The following is a 23,551-nucleotide window of genomic DNA, read 5'->3' on the forward strand; positions in this document are numbered from 1 at the left end:
CTGATCCCAGCAGGAAGACAGGACTGATTATAAAAGTTTTATGACAGGAGAGGGTACACACCTACACTGAAGATTAATGTTCCATGTTTCTTTTAGTGTACTTTGTTGTGATCATATTTACTGTACCTTCCTAGATAACAGCAGCAGTAAGCAATCATGACACATTTATTTAAAACAGCTGTTGATGTGCTTCTTCTTAAGGGCCTGAATGTGTTTAAGACCATAAAGAGAGGGATTTGTGTGCGTATATTTAAAAGAAATAAACTTGTATTAGTAATATTTATATTTTTCTTATTTGTTGTACTCTTAACATCTCTCCCAGAACAAGAGGTCTGAGTGTAGTAGTATTTCAGGGGGTGTCATTAGTACTACCGCTGCAGCTCCATTTTTTTGGCAGTATTGTCTGTGGGCACCTAAAATTATAAGAAAATGAAAAACATAAGATTAACATTTTTAGCTGGGGTAGAATGCTTGGGCTTACATTACAATAATCTAAAAATAAATAAGCAGGCAGCATACCATACATTGTGTTAAATCAGTATCTGTGGTACTTAGAATCAGACTCAGTACATGTAAAATGGAATGCCTGGAATATCATTTCAGAATCAGACTCAGTACATGTAAAATTGAATGCCTGGAATATCATTTCTATTTATTGGTCCAGGACTGGTACTCTAACTTAGATTTGCTTAAGCTTTTTGGTTCTGCTCCATATGCGTCATCCTTTTCTGGAAAATTACATAATTGCTTAAAATATTTTGTGCATAGAAATAAGGAAATTACTGCATTTGAGTGCTTGGCTGTGAAAATGGTTACAGTATGATGGTATTTTGTATGTCTGTTGGGGCATTTTGTATCATTTGTGTGCCAGAAATAGGTCTCTGAAATAACAGCCTGTAGTTTACATCCACAGAAATCAATAGCATTAAACACACACTCTCTCTCTCTCTCTCTCTCTCTCTCTCTCTCTCTCTCTCTCTGTCTCTCTCTCTGTCTCTCTCTGTCTCTCTCTCTGTCTCTCTCTCTCTGTCTCTCTCTGTCTCTCTCTGTCTCTCTCTCTGTCTCTCTCTCTCTCTCTCTGTCTCTCTCTGTCTCTCTCTCTGTCTCTCTCTCTCTCTCTCTGTCTCTCTCTGTCTCTGTCTCTCTCTCTCTCTCTCTCTCTCTCTCTCTCTCTCTCTCTGTCTCTCTCTCTCTCTCTCTCTCACTTCACTTGGTGGTGGCAGTGACTGTAAGATCATGTGCAAGTTCTTGGCTATTGAGATGTGAAAGAAATACAATAATATAACCATGGAAATTTATTTTACTTAAATAATGTAGGCTGACAGCAATTTCTCTGGGTAGACAGTGAGTTGGACTGGGGGGCAATGCCTGTATGAATAGCTGCAGTTCTGTTTTGCTTTGCAAGAGTAATGTTGATTTCACTGAAGTAAGATCAACCCGCTTTATGTGTGTGTGTGGGGGGGGGGGGGGTATACTCACCTTCATGACAGTGTCTTTTTGTGCCTTTAACCTGATAAGATCAAGTTGTATACTGTGGTTGAGGCTGTGTGTGACTGAACAAATGGCCCTGATGCTTACTGTTTTAAGTCTAGCTTTGCAAAAGTATGTCTGTACTTTAAGATGAATATGCAATAATTAGCAAGCTTGAGCAGTTCATGTATGTTTCATATCTGTTCATTCTCTATACTGAATGTTTATTTAATATATTGAGCTTTTCTTCCTGGACATTGTTGACAATGACAAGGGATTTTTGATTTATAAAACAGTGTTGCATTGTGGAAATTCAAGTAAATAAAAGTAAAATACATGAAATGTACTTGTTGACAGAAGCATTAGTCACAGCTTGTAAGTATGCAATGCAGCTGTTACTGTTATTTGTACTTTAATCCTGACAGGTAAAAAACAGCTACTTTACTTGGGTAATGGGGGGGTGTTTGTGAATTCATTGAGGTGACTGGCCTTGTTTGCTGTCTAAATTATCATAATTATGGCTTTGCAAGATAACTGTATTTGGGTGAAGTCTGCTGCTTTGCCAAACTAAGTGGGGGGGGTGGGGGGCGCTATTTGAAAATGAAATGATTGGCCCCACTGCTAACTGTTAAGACTGCAGCTGGATGGAGTGAGATGGACTGAGTACAAGTGCTGACCTCTGGATAATTATGTAAAAGATGCAGTTACACTACTGTTGTGCTCTCAGATTTCAGTGGTTCAAGCCAGGTACTTCTGGTAGCCTATTGGGATGGGGACTATCATGTCAGTGTGAGAATGAAATAACTGGTCTTTTACTGTTGTAAGTCTGTGGCCTTTTACTGTTGTAATTCTGGCTTTGCAAAACTAATGTGTCTGAGGGAGTAAGCAATATGCATACAGGCTGTGACTATTGTCTCTGTGCAGAACATGTATTTTGATGCTGGAAGGATCAAAGCAGGAACTGTAGTGGCGGTCAGTGAAATGACTGCCCCTATTTTATTTTTAGTCCTGCAAAGCCAGAATTAAGACAGAATGCAAGCTGTGACAGTGTGTGCATCACAAATGCATTATTATAGTCTTTTAAATCCTGGCAGGGCCAAGACAGATAGTTGGTAAGTCATGGCTGTGGCAGACTTTCAGTGAAATGAGTGCTGTTTCTGAAGCTGTATTTTAACATGTATACAACAGTGGCACTTAAATCATTTCTGCCATATCTTCATTTCAGAGTTACAACAACTACGATAACCAGAATGAGTGAGCAGAGTGTTACAGTGGCCTATCTGAAATCTATTAATTTTAAAGACTTAACTCTGAATGAAAAGTTAAGAATCAAGAGGACTGGAAGACCCACACCTGATCTGAAGATAGAGTCTCCAGGAACAAGTAGGTCAAGAACATACACACGCAGCTTCAGCAGGTCAGTGTATGACAGACACACCTGGATCTGTGGTTGTGAGGAAACAAACAGCTTGTACTGCTTCCCATGTGTATTGTTCGGTGGAGAGGATGCCTGGACATCAAAGATGACCTGAAGAGAATGGAAGAAAAGCCCAGAAAGCATGAACAGTCTGCTAAACATTGTGACAACCAAATGAGTCTAGTAGTGTTGGGAACTGTGGATATCAGGTGACAGTTAAGTAGTGGATACCAGTTATCAGTAGAAAGACACAACAAGAAAGCGGAAGAAAACCGTTATGTTCTATCACTTATAATAGACTGCATCAAGCTGTGTTCTGAAGAAGAAGTTGCTTTAAGAGGCCATGATGAGTCTGAAGAGTCATTGAGTGCAGGAATGTTCCAGAAACTGGTAGACTTCAGCTACAAGTTTGATCAGAAGTTGGCTGAACACTTGACAACTTCAACTGTTTTTAAAGGAACATCAAAAACTGTTCAAAATGAACTCCTGGACTGCATGCTAACAATATGCAGAGAAGAAATAAAAAAGGAGATTCGTACTGCAAAATCTGTAGCAGTAATTGCAGATGAAACCACTGATTTTGCTGGGCTATGGCAAATTGCTGTTGTGTTCCATTACGTTGTCAATGGACAGGTGTTGGAACATTTTTGGGGATACTTTACACCATCTGGACAGACAGCAGGACATATTGCTGGTGTGATAAAACAACAGTTGAAGGAAGTAGTGGGAGACCAGCATGAAAAAGTGATTGCTCAGAGTTATGATGGTGCATCTGTTATGAGTGGTGTTCAGCATGGGGTCCAGGCCATCATAAGAGGAGAGTTTAAATATGCCTACTATGTACACTGCTATGCCCACCAACTTAATCTGGTAATGCAAAGAGCCACACAACAAAATACTGAAGCAAGAACATTTTTTTTTAACACTTGGTGGAATTCCAGCATTTTTCAGTCGTTCAGTTCAAAGACAAGCTGCTCTGGATAGTATAGTATCACGACGCATGCCAAGAGTGTCAGGAACACGGTGGAATTTTAACATCCATACTGTGAATGCAGTGTATGAGAACTTGGAGTTGCTGGCGGAGTGCTTTCTTTATTTGTACAAGTTCATAGGTTCATAGGTTCATAGGTTCATACTAGGCTATCTGCCCTAGGGCATTTATAAGCCTAGCCAGAGTGTGTGTGGCTTTCACCACCCCTTAGGATGAGAATACTATACCCATTAGTTTGCTGTGCCTCTGTCCAGCAGTGACACAGAGATGATTCCCGGGGTAAACCTACGATCTACCATCCACTCGTCAAGATTTCTCTTGAACAGAGTCCTACATCTGCTGCAGCAACTGTACACAAAGCAAATGGGCTACTGCAAACAGTTGAAGATGATGAATTTTGGCTTACTGTTTTCCATGGTATAATGCTCCATGTTGACATTCTGTACAGGCAACTTCAGTGTTATACCACAGATGCAACCGCTGTTGAAAAGGATGTGCATACATTTTTTAATGAAACTGACAGTGTCAGATCGGGTATCGACGGTATTGCAGAACAGTATCTACTGACAGAGAACATCCTAACAAAACGTAGACGAGGGCCATCAGCTTCCCGACAACTGCATGAGATATTGTCAATTGCTGCAAAGGAAGTGTGTGATGTCATAAAGTTCTAGGCAACATCACGATTTCAACAAACTGGCCATCTTCAAGCTTCTCAGTTACTTCTGCCTGAAAAGTTTTCAACATACATAAGAGAGTTTCCAGAAAATCTATTCACAGCAACAAGAGACAACTATCCATTCCTGTTGAGGGGACAACTTAGAACAGAACTTGGAGTGGTGTATCAACGTGAAGACTTTACATCAACTGGCAGTGCAGTCCAGATGTTAAAATTCTTGTTGGACAACTCCTTAACCAATGTGTTTTCACAGATTTACAATGTGTTGTTAATTATAGCCACCACACCAATGTCAACTGCTGAGGCAGAAATGTGTTTCTCAACATTGAAAAGAATTAAAACGTTTCTTCGTAGTACAATGGGGCAAGAAAGATTGAATGCATTGGCTATGATTTCCATAGGAAAGGAGTTAACGTGGAGTATAACTAACTGCCTATAGTATTTGTTATAGTGGTTAACACTATTTGGATAGGCATGCAGTATTAGGATATTTTGAATACCAAGACTGTTGATTGTGCCTTTCCATTAAAGTCTCCTTTTGAACTTACTTAATAGTTGAATGTATAGACTATTATTAGTCTTTGGTTATAGTATATATATTTTTTTGGCTGTCTTGTCACTGGTGGTTGGTCTATTTTACATATATGGTCTGTTGTTTGGATTTATGATTTTGGATTTGGTCTTTTAGGGTCAAACATGGCTTTATCACCATTAATTCAGGGGCTCTCATCTGATATGGACGATTTGTCTATATTTGGTTTGGGGGGTCGAGATTCACCATCAATTGTGGATACTGGTGGGTCGACTTTAGATGCACAGTGTGAATTGTTTTTTAACCAGCTTAACAAAAATATGAAAATTGTTCGCACAAATGTTTGGCATTTACGCCTTTTTAAGGCATATCAATGCAAGAATATTACCCCACGTGGTCTAAGGGTTAAGGTGCAACCCTTGGTGTCCAACATTGATGATAAACTGATTGAGGATTGTGGTCATATTCAACAATTGGCATCTTCTAAATTTGTTGATGCACTTGCTGATTTTTATGACCGCAAGGTACAGACTGGGGTGAAAAACTTAGAAAACATTTGCTTGGAGGCACATAAATTTGAAACCTGTGACTCTTTTTTGTCACAGGTTAAAAAACTTACTACAGATCTATCTATGTTGGAACAGAATCTGAAGGAAAGAAAGCTTAAAAAATTCTTTAGAGATGTGGGTGATTACGATAGAGGAAAACCTTTTGATACATCCAAAAATGTTTCCTTTAGATTACCTAATGACGCCAATCATAGTTACAAGAAGTTTTCAACTCCCAAAACCAAAAGGAAAAGACCAAAATCCATACTTAAGAAGGGTTTAGACTCTTCTAGTTTGACTTCTGGGGAGGACACTTCCTCGAATACGGAAGGGGAACATGAGGTTAGTCATACTGATGTTTTACCTAATGCTAAAAGGAACAATTTTCCCCACCCTCTGGTTTCAGATACAGACGAGGGGGGCAGAAACATCAAAAGAGACAAACCCAAGCAGGGTTTGGAGTGCCTTCTGAAAATGATGATAGAACACTGATTAATAATTCCAATGTCTATAATAGTTCTTCGGTTGAGCTAACAAGTACACAGATTAGGTTGCTTAATAAAGGGTTAAATTTTGTCCCCGGTTTTTTTGTTTCTGAATATTTGTTAGCCCAAGATGTGGCTAATTTTTGCCGATTGTTAAATTTGAAATTGTTTTATGATGAGGACAAATGTGGGGTGCCTCAGGAATTTAGGTTTAAAAAATCTACCTTTAATCCACCTATGACACATATGGAAGATGTTTTTCAAAAGAATGTATTAAAGGATATACATTGTTTTCTGAGGGATTTTTCAGTATCTTATAATAATTCGTCCAAGGATGAGGTACAGTGTCTGGATCAGTTGATGAATGAAAAGAACTTAGTTATTACTCAAGCTGATAAAGGTGGGGTGGTGGTGGTTCAAGACATGTCATCTTATGATAAAGAGGCTATGAGACAACTGGGGGATAGACAGTATTATATGTATATGCCTTCGGACCCATCTTCTCATTTCCAACTAAAAATTGGTCAATTTTTGACTCAAGCTGTAGAAGAGGGTATTATTACACAGACCACTAAAAACCAATTGATGGTTTCATGCCCCTGGCAACAATATTTTTATTTGTTGCCTAAGATACATAAACATGCTACCAATCCCCCAGGTCGACCGATTGTGTCCAGACATGGGTCCCTTACGGAACCACTGTCTGAATATCTTACTCATTATCTGAAACCACTGCTCTGATTTATTAGAGCTAGGATCCAAGACACCACTCAGTTTCTGGACATAATTAATTATACCCAACTTGAACCACATTGGCTATTATATACTCTAGACATTACCTCTCTCTATACCAACATACCACATTGGGCAGGTCTACAGGCTTTGGACTACTGGCTATCTAGATCTGGTCTTTATCCACCTGGATTTAATACCTTTTTGGTATGTTTGACAGAATATGTGTTGACCAGCAATGTTTTTTATTACAACAATAAATGTTATTGGCAATCTAAAGGAATAGCGATGGGTGCATCTTTTGCACCCATCTATGCCGATCTTTTCATGGCATATATAGAGGAGATCATGATTTATGACTCCAGCCATAACATTTACATGTGTGAGATGGATATCTGGCGCCGTTATCTGGATGATTGTTGGTTGGTGTGGAAGGCTGATGAGAGTTATCTTAAAGAGTTTCTTGATTATCTTAATGATAATATATGGGGAATAGAATTTAAAATGACCTTCCATAGATCCAGTATTTTATTTCTGGATGTGGAGGTCTTCAGGGATGAGGACAATACTTTGTCTACTACATTACTCAGAAAATTCCCTCAATATAACTCTTTACTACATGCTACCAGCTTACACCCACAACATATCATCCAGAATATACCTAAATCTCAATTTTTGAGAGCCAGAAGAATTTGCTCCAGCCAACAGTCATATGAAAATATTAGAGATGATCTTACTCGTAGATTTATTGAGAGAGGTTACCGTCCAGGTACAGTTTATATGGCTAAAAATTGGGCTTCTAATTTAAATCGACAGGATTTGCTATGTTATAAAGATAAACATCAGGATGCTACTCAACAGCCTATATGGCTGGTAACCACTTATGGACGCAGTTCTAGGGGTTTCATGAGTATTGTAAATAGACATTGGAATATTTTGATGGCAGACGAGAAACTTAAATCTTTTCTTGGTGACAGATGTTCTTTTTCATTCAGAAGGGGACGTACGGTAGGCTCTATGTTAAGTCACTATAAGAAAACTTTTTCTGAAGAGACTGGTTATACTCAGTTATCTCTTACAGGAGGACCAGTTTTGGGATGTATTCCCTGTGGTCACTGTTCATATTGTGTACGTGTTTTGAAAACTTGTGAATTCAGTAGTAAAAATACTTCTGAGATTTTTGACATCAAGTTTTGGGCCAACTGCAGCACGGAATGGGTCATCTATTTGGTGACATGTAGCTGTTCTGCTTTTTATGTGGGCCAAACTTCTAGGGCCTTTCATCTAAGAATTGGCGAACATCTAAGCGATATTAAGAACAAACGCCATAATAATGCTTTATATAGACATTGTCTAAAACACACATCAGCTATATTTAATTTTATCATTATTGACTGTATTAAAGGTACATGCAGAGACAAATACAAATGGCATGAAATACTCAATTTCAAGGAAAGAAAGTGGATTGTAAAACTTGGAGCCTTATTTGCACCTGGTCTTAACGACCAATTTTGAATTAGATCTTGCTTGTTCTATTGGTTCTTACTAATGCATTTAGTGTGTATATATATATACCTTGGATTTATTTGTTCTTACACTTTGATATCCACTGAAGAAGGCTTTGTGTTTGCCGAAACCGGTTTGGATATTTGTTTGGCAGGGGGTTTTTTACCCTATGTGATTAATAAATCATTTAAACTTGGCTGTTTTCACCACTTGCTGGCGTTTTTGGTTCTTTTATAACTAACTTCAACCAAAGAGTTATTGATTTGTCTGCACAAAATAAAGACAGATGAATGGACTTTATCTATAAGTAACAGAGGAACACAATACACAGAAGAATACAAGAGGCACTTATTTGGTACTATACTACAAGGACTTATGTAACCCTGCCACTGGGGATGCACAAGCCAGTGCAGTGATTCATGCCGGTCCCAAGCCTGGATAAATGGTGAGGGTTACGTCAGGAAGGGCATCCAATATAACCTCTGCCAAATGACATATGTAGGACAACAATACAGATTTCCATACAGGATTGGTCGAGGCCCGGGTTAACAATGACCACCACCAGTACTGTTAGCCAACAGGGCGCTGTCAGAAATTGGGCTACTGTTGGCTGAAGGAAAAGAGGGGGAATGCATGCCCAAAGGTGAGATTGTGTTGATTTGGACATGTGCTGAGGAGGGATGCTGGGTATATTGGGAAAAGGATGCTAAGGATGGAGCTGCCAGGGAAGAAAAGAGGAAGGCCTCATAAGGTTAGGTATATGGATGTGGTAGAGGGAGTGATGTGGTGACAGAGCAAGATGCAGAGGACAGGAAGAAATGGAAACAGATCTGATGTGGCAACCCCTAACGGGAACAACTGAAAGAGACTACAACCAGGTGGGGGGGGTCACGTAAATAGTATTTGCTTGGGAAACTTTAAACTGTCCCTTTTGAGCCTCCATGAAAAAGGGGGGGGGGTTCCAGTATGACCTGATGTGTTCCAGACCACAGCTTCTCCTCAGGTGCAGAAACAGAGTACAAAGTACTGTTTGCAGCATACCGCAGAGGTAAATGTTCAAACCAACATGTGTGTGTGTGTGTGTGTGTGTGTGTGTGTGTGTGTGTGTGTGTGTGTGTGTGTGTGTGTGTGTGTATGTATGTGTGTGTATATATATATATATATATATATATATATATATATATATATATATATATATATATATATATATAAATGTGTATGTATGTGTGTGTGTGTATGTATATACACATCACCTCCACCAATCACAGCTCCTCAAGTCATATCACATTAAACCACACCAACTTGCTCCACACAAAATACTCCCAATCACTCTCATTCCCACTAGGCATTTTTTTGCATCACCCACACTACTTCCCCATCCACATATAGTGCAACCCTATAATTCCTTTTCAGACCCCCCACCTAGAAACAACATAAACTTTATAACCATGACTATCACACAACTAAATCTAGTCTGTCTTCTCATAATTATTTACAACACCACAAGTTATCACTCTAGCAATATCCCTAAACTTATTAGCACAACACTGCATTATGCACTCTCATACACAGACACCACACATTATAATAATATCTGCCCACACTTATTCAAGAACTACATAACGGACCAATTCAGAACTAAACACATATGCTCTCATTCCTACTCCAAAAAAACACAATACTTTCTCACACTCCTCACCAAACTCCAACATCTGTATAACCATTTTAACTCCAGGCTCACCATAAGTGGGGATATCCACCCCAACCCAGGCCCAAATCCATCCTGTCCAACACAAACTGCTCCAACACAAATGTCAGAACATAACACCCCACTTTCTTCATCCCTGGGCAAATCAACAACAGCAGCAAAACCAACCATCTTTTAATGCTAAATATTAATATTAGAAGTATCAAAAATAAAATACCTGAACTCCAGGCCACAATAGCACACTACTCCCCAGACATAGTTGCTTTAACAGAAACCTGGCTAAATAAAAACATAGCTAACTCAGAAGTTCTCCCTACCGGCTACAATATCATTAGACAAGACAGACCACTTCGTAAAGGGGGTGGAATTGCCTTACTCTACAAGTCCAACTTAACTGTCCATCAATTACCAAACTCCTACCCCTCCCCCAATAATTGGGACATAGTTATCTCACAACTTCAACTTCACCCTAAAAAGGTCATCACCACAATTGTGATCTATATTCCACCTGGTAATACACCTGCTAGCCTTGAAGACTTCTTATCCTGGTGTTCTTCCACATACTCAGAATAAACCCTTATTCTGGGGGACTTCAACCTAGATTGGTTCAACTGTATATCAGAACCACCAAGTAATCTAATAAATCTCCATGGCTACCAGCAGCTAGTCCAAATTCCAACTAGGTGTGATAAAAAATCTAAAAGGGAATCCATCCTTGACTGGGTCCTAACTAGCAACCCCGCATTGTACCCTCACACAGGCAGTCTCCCAGACACCTTAAGTGACCACAACATAATATACTTTATACATAGTAGAACAAGCATATGCAAAACCACTAACTATATATCCACTAGAAACACAAAAAAATTCTCTCCTGAGGTCCTCAACACTTTACTGTGTAACTGTGACTGGACCCCCCTAAAAACCCTCCCACTTGACCAGGCTGTAGCATATTTCAACAAAACATTTCTACAACACCTAGACACTGTCGCTCCATTGTGCAAAATCAAGGTTAAAACCTCTACAAACCCCTGGCTCAGTAAAGAAACCAAACAAATCCTCAAGTCCAGAGACACTGCCTGGCGTTACTATCAAAACAAAGAAACACAAAGCCTAACTAAGTAGCAAGAACTGCGGAACCGTGCAAAAAATGCATTAGGCTGGACAAAAAATCCTACTACACAACATTACAAACTAAATACCAACACAACCCACAAAAATTTTGGAAAAATGTAAACCAGCTACTAAAATCCACCCAAAAGGCTACCCCCAAACCAACCACCCCTGACACTAAAGTTCCCATCGAAACACAATTCAACTCCCACTTTGTGAACTCAATTCTATCCTTAGTATCACAGGACAGTTCCTTTCTCACTATCCCCCAACACATATAACACTAATACAACCTTTACCCTCAAAACAGTTTCCACCACTTCAGACAAAAGCATGCGCTTCAAACTAAAACCCCATCAACAGCAGCCGACCTACTCCCCAGCTATTTCTTGAAACTTACAGCAGATGCTATTGCTATCCCAGTCTCCACTCTCATAAACAGATCAATTGTTGAAAACTATGTGCCCAAACTCTGGAAAATATCCTATGTTACACCCATACATAAAGGTGGGACCTCCACTGAACTTAATAACTACAGACCCATCGCTTTACTCTCCCTGGCCAAAATCCTAGAAAAATGCATCCATACCCAGATGCTAAACTATCTCCTAGACTGCAACATCCTGTCACCTACTCAGCATGGTTTCAGACCTGCCCATAGTACCACTACAGCTCTCCTCTGCTTCACAGACACAGTAAACCGTCTCAAAATGAAGGCCTGCAAGTGTAAACTTTTTTTGGATATGTCCAAAGCATTTGACACAGTCTCACACCAAATCCTGCTAAACAAACTAAACCAATATCATCTATCTAATTCCACTCTTACCTGGTTCCAAAGCTACTTAACTGACAGGTACCAAGCTGTGAAATGGAAAAATTCTCTCTCTCCTCAGCTGCCCATAACTATAGGAGTCCCACAGGGTTCTATCTTAGGACCACTACTATTCACAGTCTTCACAAATGACCTCCACACAGCATGCATCTATAATTCAGTATACAGATGACACTACCTTAATCTGTGCTGCACAAAACATTCCCACCCTCCTGCAAACAACTCAACTAGCATTCTCTGATGTTGAAAACTACCTTACCAAAGCCCAACTTATCCTCAATCCAAAGAAAACTCAGCTTATGATTATAACCAGTTCTAACAAAAACACTAACAGTCAATTCACTATCTACTCCACAAATGCTACTCCAATTGCTCCAGTGGCACAGGCTAAGCTATTGGGAATAACCATAGACTCCCACCTAAAATTTGATAGTCATCTGAACTTAACTATTAAAAAAGTACATGCCAAACTGGGGTCACTCTACCGTATCAAACCATTTCTTACCAACAACACAAGATCAGCCATTGCTCACTCCCAACTTCTATCCACCCTACTCTACGCATCTCCCATTCTGACTAATCTCAACAAAACTGAACTAAGCAAAATGGAAGCTTGCTATAACAGAATTGCCCACTTTGCTGCAAATTGCTCATATAGAACTCATCACTGTACTGCTTTGAGACAGCTCCACTGGCTTGAACTGCCCAACCTCCTAACCTACAATCAGCTCTGCCTCTGTCATTCTATCTATTACCCCCCCCAATAAGTGTCCTGCCCTCAAAAACCTAGTACAACATCACTCAGCCAAAAGGCCTCTTAGATCATCTAGCAAACTACTACTAGAAGTCACCAACAGCTACAATAGCTTTGGAGATGCACTATATAGTAGTTCGGTGGCTAAAAAATGGAACTCTGTCCCTACTAGCATTCAAAACACATCATCCAAAGCCTCCTTTAAAGACCTCATCAGGCAACATCTCAAGCAAAGTTGGCAGTGCCATGATTGCTCCCCAGGCTAGTGAAAGCGGATAACATATACATACTAAATCTAGAGCAATTGATAATAGTTTTCAATCTTACTCACAAACACTGGCTAATCTACAATGTCTGTACTGTACCTGTGTACTATGTATGTATTCTACCTACATTCCAAAGTTCAGCCATACACCACAAATCTATTACTTACCTTTATTTTTAAAATTAATATTTTTTTGATTGTACTCTCCACTGTAACTGTTTGTGCCGCATACCACTGTAAAAACATGTCTCTTGTAATTTGTGTGTATACTGATTATGTCTAAATAACTAAATGTGTCTGTCATTTTTCTTTGTGGAGCTTTTCTCCCCGGGCCTCTGCTGAAAAAGGGCCTTTTCGGCTCAGTCAGACACCCCCGGTTAACAAATGTAAAATAAAATAAATAAAATAAATATATATATATATATATATATATAAAATGTATATGTACATATGTATGTAACAATCTGTGCTGTGTAGAGTATTCAGCATGTGCCATACTGACCATTTATTTCGTGTAAATAAGTAGGCATGTCCAGCATTGATCCCATTGCACCATAGTTCCACCCCTTTTAGTTGGCCACACCCCATTCATGTTGGCCCCACCCATTCAGCTGTCTCCTGCAGCCCCCCTTTGATTTGAAGTCACCAGCCGCCACTGGTAATAATATGAATGAAGTACAAAGTGATAGATTACAAAGATACCTTATGATATAAAACTTACAATGCCTGTAAGATGGTAAAAAGAAAACTGTATAGCTATGTAGCTGGTGCTTCATAAGGAGACATTTTTAGTAATACATGTAAATTAGAAACTCCAAATGTTAGGGGGTGGAACTGCCAGTATGGTGGTCATTGCATACATGCAGGGGGTTTATATTTTGTATATACCTCTTGTTGCAGATGCACTTTTTAAATAAGATGATTTATTCTTCAATTTTCTGCATGGTCTTACTGAATCTAATATTACACAGTAGTTTTTTTTCTAGACAATACAAACAAGTTTAAAAAGAAGGCACCTCCAAACTAGTTGTGGGTTCTAGTATGTTTTATGAACTGAGCTTAAAAGTAAATAGATTTTAAATAGTTGGGTTGTTTAGAAGTCAGCAAGAGGTGATCTGAATAAAGATCAAATTTAATTTGTGTGAAAATAATACCCAGTTTAACTCCTTGTCTTAGCCACAGTGAAGAGATCTAGAATGGACAAGAAAATCAAATTTAGCATATTCACTGTAAATTTTCTAAATTTTAGATGCACTAAAAACAAAAGAAATATATGTAAAGATAAATTTTCACAGAATAGTTTTGTGAAATGTAAAACAATTTTAAGTTAACTTGTACTACTGGGTGAGCGATATTCCCATATAGCTCACCAAGTAGTTAATTTTCCTTTTATTACTATAGAGTCAAATGTTCAGATCCATTGATAAGAAGTAATTAAGAGTTACAGAAAATGATATCTTTTGATGTCACCTGACTACTTCTCAAAGCTGATAAAGCTTTATGATTGTGTTCTTTAATTCACTTTTTGCAATAAACCCTTATAGTTCTAGACTGCAGGGATAGGGAAGTATAGTTGCATCTTTCTACGCTGTTAGGGATCATTAATCTTCTGAAGGACTTGGACATTCTATGCTGTGCTACATGTCTGAATGTCTGACTCAAATACACTGCTAGACGGAGGGTATTCTTAGTGAGTTCACTACAGTAAATTAAGGTAGAATAATAGGCCTGAAAATATAGAGTCAGACTTATGTTTTCAAGAATGCATTCAGTTTCAGTGAACAACAGTACAGTAGAAAGGAAAATATAATCTTGTTGGCTAAGCATGAGATGTGCAGAAATAACAGTTTTCAAGGGAAAGCTACAGAATGTTCCTTTTTCAAAGGAAAAGATATGTGTACTTGCAATGGAATGCTAGATAAAGAACAGACAGTTGGGCACTGTGAAGCACATGCAAGACAAGGCTGTAAACCAAGACTAAAGAGGTGTGTAAAACATTACAGAGTTTTGGTAGTGTTAGGAAATACTTCAGAAACGGTGAGTGGAGTCAGTAAAGTTATCTTTCAGACTAATTCACAAAAGGTCTTTGCAGTACAGACACTCGAGCCTGAGTACAGAAGTCAGGTGAAATATCCATACTATTCAGGAGGAAAAGACTGTTTCTGTTGATATTATTCAGGAGAATCAGAATATACCTGCAGAAACATTGTACATATCTATCAGCACTGCTAGTGTTATCCAGCATTCCAGAATTTCTGCAGACTGTTATTGCTTATCAGCACTGTTATTGGAGTATTCAGATATTGTTAACAACTCATAAAGCATTTATAACTGAACTACAGTGTGGGCAGAATTCACTCTGAAATGTACAAAACGACTTGGCTCATAAATGAGAAACTGGCACCTGTTCAGCACATTTGGTTAATTAATAAAGACATTCATTCTAGTCTTATTTCAGTTGTTTTCAGTTAATTCCAGTATACTACAGTCTTATCAGTTTTTTTCAATGCTGAGCCTACCATCAAGGGGAGAAGACAAGAATTAAGTCCCAAAACCCCATAGCAACCTTATCAGTAGTCAAACTACATGCATTCTATAAAACAGACTTCACGGCAAAGCAAAAGCAGTCTCTGATAATTTTTTCCAGTCTATCAGTAACTACATCAGAAATGTTTCATAACAGACTTTTCAGCAGCACACCATTGTTTTTCCAGGTGGGAGAGTGTAAACTCATACAGAATAAGACCACAGCCGACAGCACAACAGTTACTGCTTACAGTGCAGATCTTTTTATAAGACACCACTAATATGCCAGATGTAAACATCATACAGAAAACAGCCAGAGCAGATGACATACCTCTACATACAGTAAATGCAATTGTTAGACAGATTGCAGAGCACCAGTGTTTATTCAAAACAATACATCAGGAAATGTCTCAAAGAACATCAAAGGACGAGCAGTACTTCAGAAAATCTAGAAACTTCAGCAGTGCTCCTTTAGAACATAAAAAAATTATCCAGTTAACAGCAATGCATTTCACTATCTCCACAAACTTTCAATTTTCCAGTGTGATGTCACATAGCCAAGAAGCAAGAAAAAGTTTAAAAAGCTGCAGATGACAATTTATTTATTTATTTATTTACTTACATTTGTTAACTGGGTAGTGTTCAACTGGGCCAGTAGCCCATTTTCAGCAGAGACCCGGGGAGAAAAGATCCAGTAACAACAACAAATTGTAACAAGAAGTGAAAAAAAATATAGCAGACAAGAACAGGAAAATGTATGCTAAACTAAAAACAACTAACATAATTCTTTAAGTAAGCAAACATAGAGCATTACGTAAGAACAGAGCTATTGAGTAATTGAGTAATCAAAATATCAGTTAGATAGCCAAGCAAACATAGAGCATAATATAAAACAGAGGTAGTGGCATCACTGAGGAATCAAATATCTGTCAGATTGGAAAAACTAAAACAGACAGAACTGTGATGCCCCTGTACTGGCTCAGTAATCAAGGAGCCTCAGCCTCATTACTGGCAATGGTGAGGGACGTACACAATGGGTGGATGACAAGTACACACACAGTAAAGTACAATTAACCTTAACAGCACACAGAGATCACAGTCAGTCTGGGGCTGTATTCTCCCTCTTTCTTCAGATACCCAATAAAACTCCACTGGCACAGCTATAGGTTTGAGATCTCAGCTGAGTGGCCAAGCCAAAACCTCCAGCTCCCTCTCTGTCCAACCAGTGCTTTGTGTCCCTGCCCAAGTAGCTGATACGCACACACTTTGAGGTTTGATTTATACACAAAAACACACCTGAGAAAGGCTGGCACAGGTTTACTCACTATGCCCCCTTCTGCCCAGACTATAAGGTAGTACCAACTGCCACCAGGCACTACTTATCAACTACTTTTAAGGCCCTTACCAAAGGGTGCCCAATCTTACTGTGTAATGTTACTACTAATCCAAATGGTAGTCTGACCAAAAGCAAGGCTATTTAGGGGTGGCATATACACTGTCACCAAATACATATACAAGTACTCTAAGAGCTTAAATATCTGTAAACAAACCAGTCACAATTAAAAGGTTTAAATATATTTAATAGTAAATAATAAAAACAAGACAATGCTCAAACAACACAGTAACTACAGAGTTCAGAATCACAGGAAATATTTTAAAACAACATTGCGGGACAGTCTCAAATAAATACAGAAAACATCTAAAATAATCTTTACTATATTCCTATCTATAGCTAAAATACACTATGTCCTAAATAACTTACTTACAGAACAAGGCAAATGCAGATGAGTGAATGTTCTTGCTAGGTCCAAGACAAAACACAAAGTACACAGATTTTCTTGGAGTTCTTAAATTAATAATCAACATTATTGCTGTGGGGGGGGGGGTCTATATCACAGTATCGAAATTCCAAAATATTGAACACCATAAGCTTGACCTTGGAATCTCGAAATGTGATATACCCGAATGCTCATAACAGCAAATTTTTTCCAAGGGAAAAAAATTTGCTTTTCTGAGAAAACATACACACAACACAAGCACACCAAAATACATAATCCACACATACACACTTCCAAAACCCTACACTAAACTGTACATATACTACTAGCTATCCACTTACCTTAACCCAATCCTAACCCTAAGTTCCCTAACTGTCGCACACTCACCTTACCCACTCCCTAACCCTAAGGTCCCTAACTAACGCATACTCACCTTACCTGCTCCCTAACCCTGAGGTCCCTAACTATCACACACTCACCTTACCCGCTCCCTATCCCTAATGTCCCTAACTATCACACACTCACCTTAACTCGGTCCATTCACACACTTACCTTAACCCGGTCCATCACTGTCACACCACAGTTGAGGAAATAGTGAAGCCGTAGAAATGGCCCACTGAATACTTTCCCCTCGGAAAATATTCGGTATTCTGCAGCTTCGCTATTTTAAGCATTCGCTGAATATGGGTCGATATTACAACATTGAAAGTTTTAAAACTTCGATGTTCTAATATAGACCCATTGCTGGGTTACATCAGATGACATCAGTCTTTGTCACCTGACTTCAGTTCCCCGGCTAAACAGAGACTTAGAATTTAACACATTTGTGTCAAAAATACAGTGGATATAAAGTGTTTACACACCCCTGTTAAAATGCCAGGCTTTTGTGATATAAAAAATGAGACCACACTAAATCATTTCAAAACTCTTCCCACCGTTAATGTGACCTATAACCTGTACAATTCAATTGAAAAACTAACAAATCTGTTAGGGGAAAAATATAAAAAAATAAAAAACATACAATAAGCTGGTTGCATAAGTGTGCACAACCTTAAACTAATACCTTGTTGAAGCACCTTTTGATTTAATTACAGCATTCAGTCTTCTTGGGTACACACCTGCCATCTTAAAGAGACTCTGATTAACCCCAAATAAAGTTCAACTGTCCTAGTAGGACTTTCCTGACATTTACTCAGTTGCCTGCTACAGCAAAAGCAATGGTTCGCAGAGAGCTTACAAAGCATCAGATGGATCTCATTGTTGAAAGGGATCAATCAGTTAGGAGAAGGGTACAAAAAATGTCCACAGCATTGGATATACCATGGAACACAGTGAAGACAGTCATCAAAAAGTGGAGAAAATATGGGACAACACTGACATTGCAAAGAACTGGATGTCCCTCCAAAATTGAAGAAAAGATAAGATGAAAACTGGTCAGGGAGGCTGCCAAGAGACCTACAGCAACACTGAAGGAGCTGCAGGAATTTCTGGCAAGTACTGGTTGTGTACTACGTGTGACAACAATCTCCCCTATTCTCCATATGTCTGGACTATGGAGTAGGGTTGCAAGACGGAAGCCTTTTCTTACACAGAAAAAACATCCAGGCCCGGATAAAATTTGCAAAACAACACATCAAGTCTCTCAAAAGCATATGGGAAAATGTGTTATGGTCTGATGAGACCAAGGTTGAACTTTTTGGTCACAATTCCAAAAGGTAAGTTTGGCACAAAAACAACACTTCGCATCACCAACAGAACACCATCCCCACAGTGAAGAATGATGGTGGCAGTATCATGCTTTGGGATTGTTTTTTCTTCAGCTGGAACAGGGGCTTTAGTCAAAGTGCAGGGAATTATTAACAGTTCCAAATATCAGTCACTTTTGGCCCAAAAACTTCAGGCGTCTGCTAGAAAGCTGAAGATGAAGAGGAATTTCACCTTTCAACATGACAATGACCTCAAGCATACATCCAAATCAACAAAAGAATGTCTTCACCAGAAGAAAATTTAAGTTTTAGAATAGCCCAGCCAGAGCCCAGACCTAAATTCAATAGAAAATATGTGGGGTGATTTGAAGAAGGCTGTGCATAAGAGATGCCCTCGCAATCTGACAGATGTGGAGCACTTTTTCAAGGAAGAGTGGGCAAATATTGCCAAGTCAAGATGTGCCATGCTGATAGACTCCTACCCAAGAAGACTGAATGCTGTAGTTAAATTAAAAGGTGCTTTAACAAATTATTAGTTTAATGGTGTGCACACTTATGCAACCAGCTTATTGTACATTTTTTTGTTTTTTATATTCATTTTTCAACTGAACTATACAGGTTATATGTCACATTAAAGGATGGAAAAGTTTTGAAATAATTTATTGTGGTCTCATTTTTTTATATCACAAAAACCTGGCATTTTAACAGGGGTGTGTAAACTTTTTATATGCACTGTACATATCTCTCAGAAGTGTGCAGCTGCTAGGAAGTTATAGAGCAATAAAACACTTTTACATTTGAAACCTAGAAATTATTTCTATTTCAAGACAATAGAAAAACCTCTAGCTCTAGACATTGTGTCTGCTTGCTGTACTGAAACTGAAATAACATAATTGGAAAACAATTTCAACTTATTAACTCTGTATGCTCCAGCTTCTACTATTAAAACATACATTTGCACAGGTATATTGTTTATAAACATTTCTGTTCTTTTCCAGTAGGGTACACTGTGGTTACATTCTTGAAGCTCAGTACATAACATACAGTTCTCTTACATTTGTAGGAAAGCATATGAATCATATTGCTATTCACAAATGACATATGATTATTTGCAAAATTCCAGATAGCTGGGCTGGCACTGTCACATTTCTATATCAAGCATATTAATATTTTCAAGTGACATATAATTATTTACAAAATTCCAGAAAGCTGGACTGGCAGTATTTCCCTAGTGTCACATTTCTCCCCTCCCTGAAAACTCAAGGTAGTTTTTCAAGTGACCATTGAGAAACATTGCTTGAGTGGGTTGATCTTACCTGGGAATATATTACCCCACTCCCTGTCTTGAGATTCCAGCGTCCTTGGCATTGCTGAGCCCAGTACAGTGCTACACTGTCCCATCATATGCCTGCAACCCTAGGCTCCACCATAGTAATTTGGGATTTTCCTGGCTGGCTCCCTGTAGTCATAGATCCCCCTCAGACTCCTCCTGTCTTTTACTGCGAATAGCACAAGGGCCTCCCTGTCATAGTAAGGTTTCATCTTGTTAACATGGCACAATTTGTGCCCCTGCCACCTGCCTAGCAATTCTACTATGTAACTGACATCATTGACCTTCCTTACCACTGTGTAGGGTTCTTTCCAAGCTGCCTGCAGCTTGTTGTGTCTGACAGGAATGAGAACAATTACCTGCTGCCCTACAGCATACTGTCTAACTTGAGCATTCCTGTCATACCAGACATTGTTCTGCTGTTGGGCCTCTGCCAGGTTCTCCTGGGCCAAGCCCATGAGTTCCCTGAGCCTTGTCTTGAGGTTTAGGACATATACCAGAACAGACTCCTTGTGGGATTCACACTCAACCTTCCACTCATCTCAAATCAAATCTAGAGGTCCCCTTACCCTCTGCCCATACAACCCAAAGGGTGAAAAACCTGTGGATTCCTAGGGCACCTCTCTGTCAGCAAACAACAGCTGGAGCAAATATTTGTCCCAATCCCTCTTAAACTGGTCTGAAAATGCCTGTACCATCATCTTGAGTGTAGACTTTAACCTCTCATAAAGACCATTAGTCTTGGGATGGTAGGAGGTGGTCTTTAGGTGCTTCACCCCATAGTACTTCCACAGACAGGCCAGTAGATATGACATGAAACTGGCACCTGTGTCAGTCAGTATTTCTTTAGGGAAACCTATCCTGCTGAAAATCTCTAACAAAGCATTTGCCACCTTTTCTGCCTCAATGGAGGACAGAGACACTGACTCAGGGTATCTGATAGCATAATCTACTACTATGAGGATATACTTTTTCCTTGTGGAATTTGGGGTACTCAGAAACCCCACAATATCCATAGCTACCTTCTGAAATGGCTCTTCAATCACAGGCAAAGGCCTCAAAGGAGCTTTCACCTTGTCTCCTGTCTTGCCTACCTTTTGGCACGGCTCACAGGTCCTGCAGTACCTGTTATATCACTGGAAATCTCAGGCCAATAAAGTTCTGCATAATACATCTCTTTGTACATTTTATGCCCATATGACCTGCAAAGGGAATATCATGGGCTATGGCTAGAAGTGTCAGATGGTAGGCTCTGGGCACTACCAACTGCTGTATTCTCTCACCCTCTAGCCCTCACTCAGGGGTCCACTCTCTATACAGTAACCCTTTGTCCCGGTATACAGATCCCCCTTCCCTTGAGAATCAGGTGCCTCACTAGCTACCTCCCTTAGGCCTTGTAATGTAGGGTCTGAGAGCTGAGCCTGTCCCAACTTTCTCTTTGTGACCCTTCCTAGCTCCCCTTCCACAGGAAGTCTGGTATTTCTGACAGCAGTGCCTCACTGTCAGCCTGGGTGCTACTACTCACCTCTGCCCTTGCAGTCACTCTGTCCAAGGGAACATCAGTACCCACAAACAGCTGTGGCTCACCTTCAGTCTTACTGCTGCAGGGTAGCTCCCTCCCTGAAGTAACAACCACACCAGTCCTGGCTGCAAGCATGCAGTCTGTCTGGGTCTCCCCAGGCTACCAGACCCACATGCTTGTCTCCAAACCTGACTGTGAGTAACTGCATGCACACACAATACTGCATTATCAAAATCATTCCCTATCAGGACATCTGCAGGGGTATCCTCAAATACACCTATTTGCTTGCTTCCATTTCCACCCTCCCAGTCAAGGTGAATCCTAACCAAAGGTATTTTGAATGGGCTCCTTCCTAAAGGTCTGACTGGAGTAGACTGCCCAAGCAAGTAGTGCTCCTCTGTAACCATTGCAGGCTTTACAATTGTTAGGTTAGAGGCTGTGTATCTCTTAGCCATGGCCTCTTTCTCATTCACTAAGATAGGATATAACCTCTTGTGGCAGTTTGGTACCCTTGTTGTCTTGAGACAACTTACTTCTGACATTTTGTCATTCCCACTTACTGGCTCTCCCACCTTTTGTTCCCCACCTTGCCTCCATGGACATCTACATGCTACATGGCCCCACTGGTTGCATTTAAAATATTTAACCCTTGGGTCTGGACATGTACCTGGAATAGTGGCTTCCCCTGCTACTGGCGGACTCTGTTGAGGCAATTGGGGATGCCCACCATGCGTTTCCTTAGACCCATGAGCAACACTGTGTGTCTCCTTCCTGTGCAGTGGTGCCCTGATTGCTAGGTATAGGTCTCCCTTCTTCCCCAACTCATCTGCAGTAGTGCCTTGTCTATCAGCTAACCAGATTCTCATGTCCTCAGGTAAAGTGCTAAGGGCTTATTCCCTCACCAAAAGATCTGCCAGCCTTCAAAGGTGGTGACCTGACATCCACTCACCCACCTATGAAAATAAATGCTTAGTTCAGCAACATATTCACACACTTTCATCTGCCTTGCATCTATGCTCACAAAACTTTTTCCTGTAAGTTTCAGGTGTTAACTTAAAACATTCTAGCAAACAGTTTTTTTTACAATATTATAATTTAAACTATCTGTATCAGTTTGGAAAGAACAGTTACAGCTTTACCATGGAGTAAGGGAGTCAAGAACCGTACCCAGAGCCCTTGGTCAGCATTATACTGTTTATATACTATCTCAAACATATGAATGAAACTATCAGAATTATCCCCCTCTGTAAATTGTGGAAGAATTTAACTGACTTTTGTTGCTTCTGGGGTTTGGTTACTCCCTTGCCATTACTTCCAGGACTCTAGCAAAGAGTCAGCATCCCATTTTCATGTTGCTTCTGCCTCTCCTTCTCCTCAGCTTCCAGATGTCTCTGTATCTCTGCTGCTTCTATTTCCAAATGCTTGGCCTCCAACTCAAGCCACTTTAACTCCAGATGGATTTTTAAGTCCTCTGTGAAAAGGTTGAGCTGTCCATTTTCTGAGAGTTGTAAATCTCCATGGCCAGTATGATTGTCCTCCTAGTTTGCCCCACTGTCTCATTGTCAGCCTGCCATACTCCTTTGCTGACATGCTTGCCTGCTCACCCTGACTAACTAAGCTAACAAAAAAAAAATAAAACATGAACTGGCTACAGGAA

General features: G+C 39.7%; 1 protein-coding gene across 1 annotated transcript in view; it reads right to left on the reverse strand.

Annotated features, from left to right (window-relative positions):
* Positions 1-23,551, reverse strand: part of LOC122798640 — a 392,518-nt gene that overhangs the window by 195,911 nt on the left and 173,056 nt on the right. The window lies entirely within an intron of this gene.

Source organism: Protopterus annectens, chromosome 3.part1 (assembly GCF_019279795.1).
Source record: "Protopterus annectens isolate FY-2018-M chromosome 3.part1, PAN1.0, whole genome shotgun sequence".
Classification (NCBI taxonomy): domain Eukaryota; kingdom Metazoa; phylum Chordata; order Ceratodontiformes; family Protopteridae; genus Protopterus; species Protopterus annectens.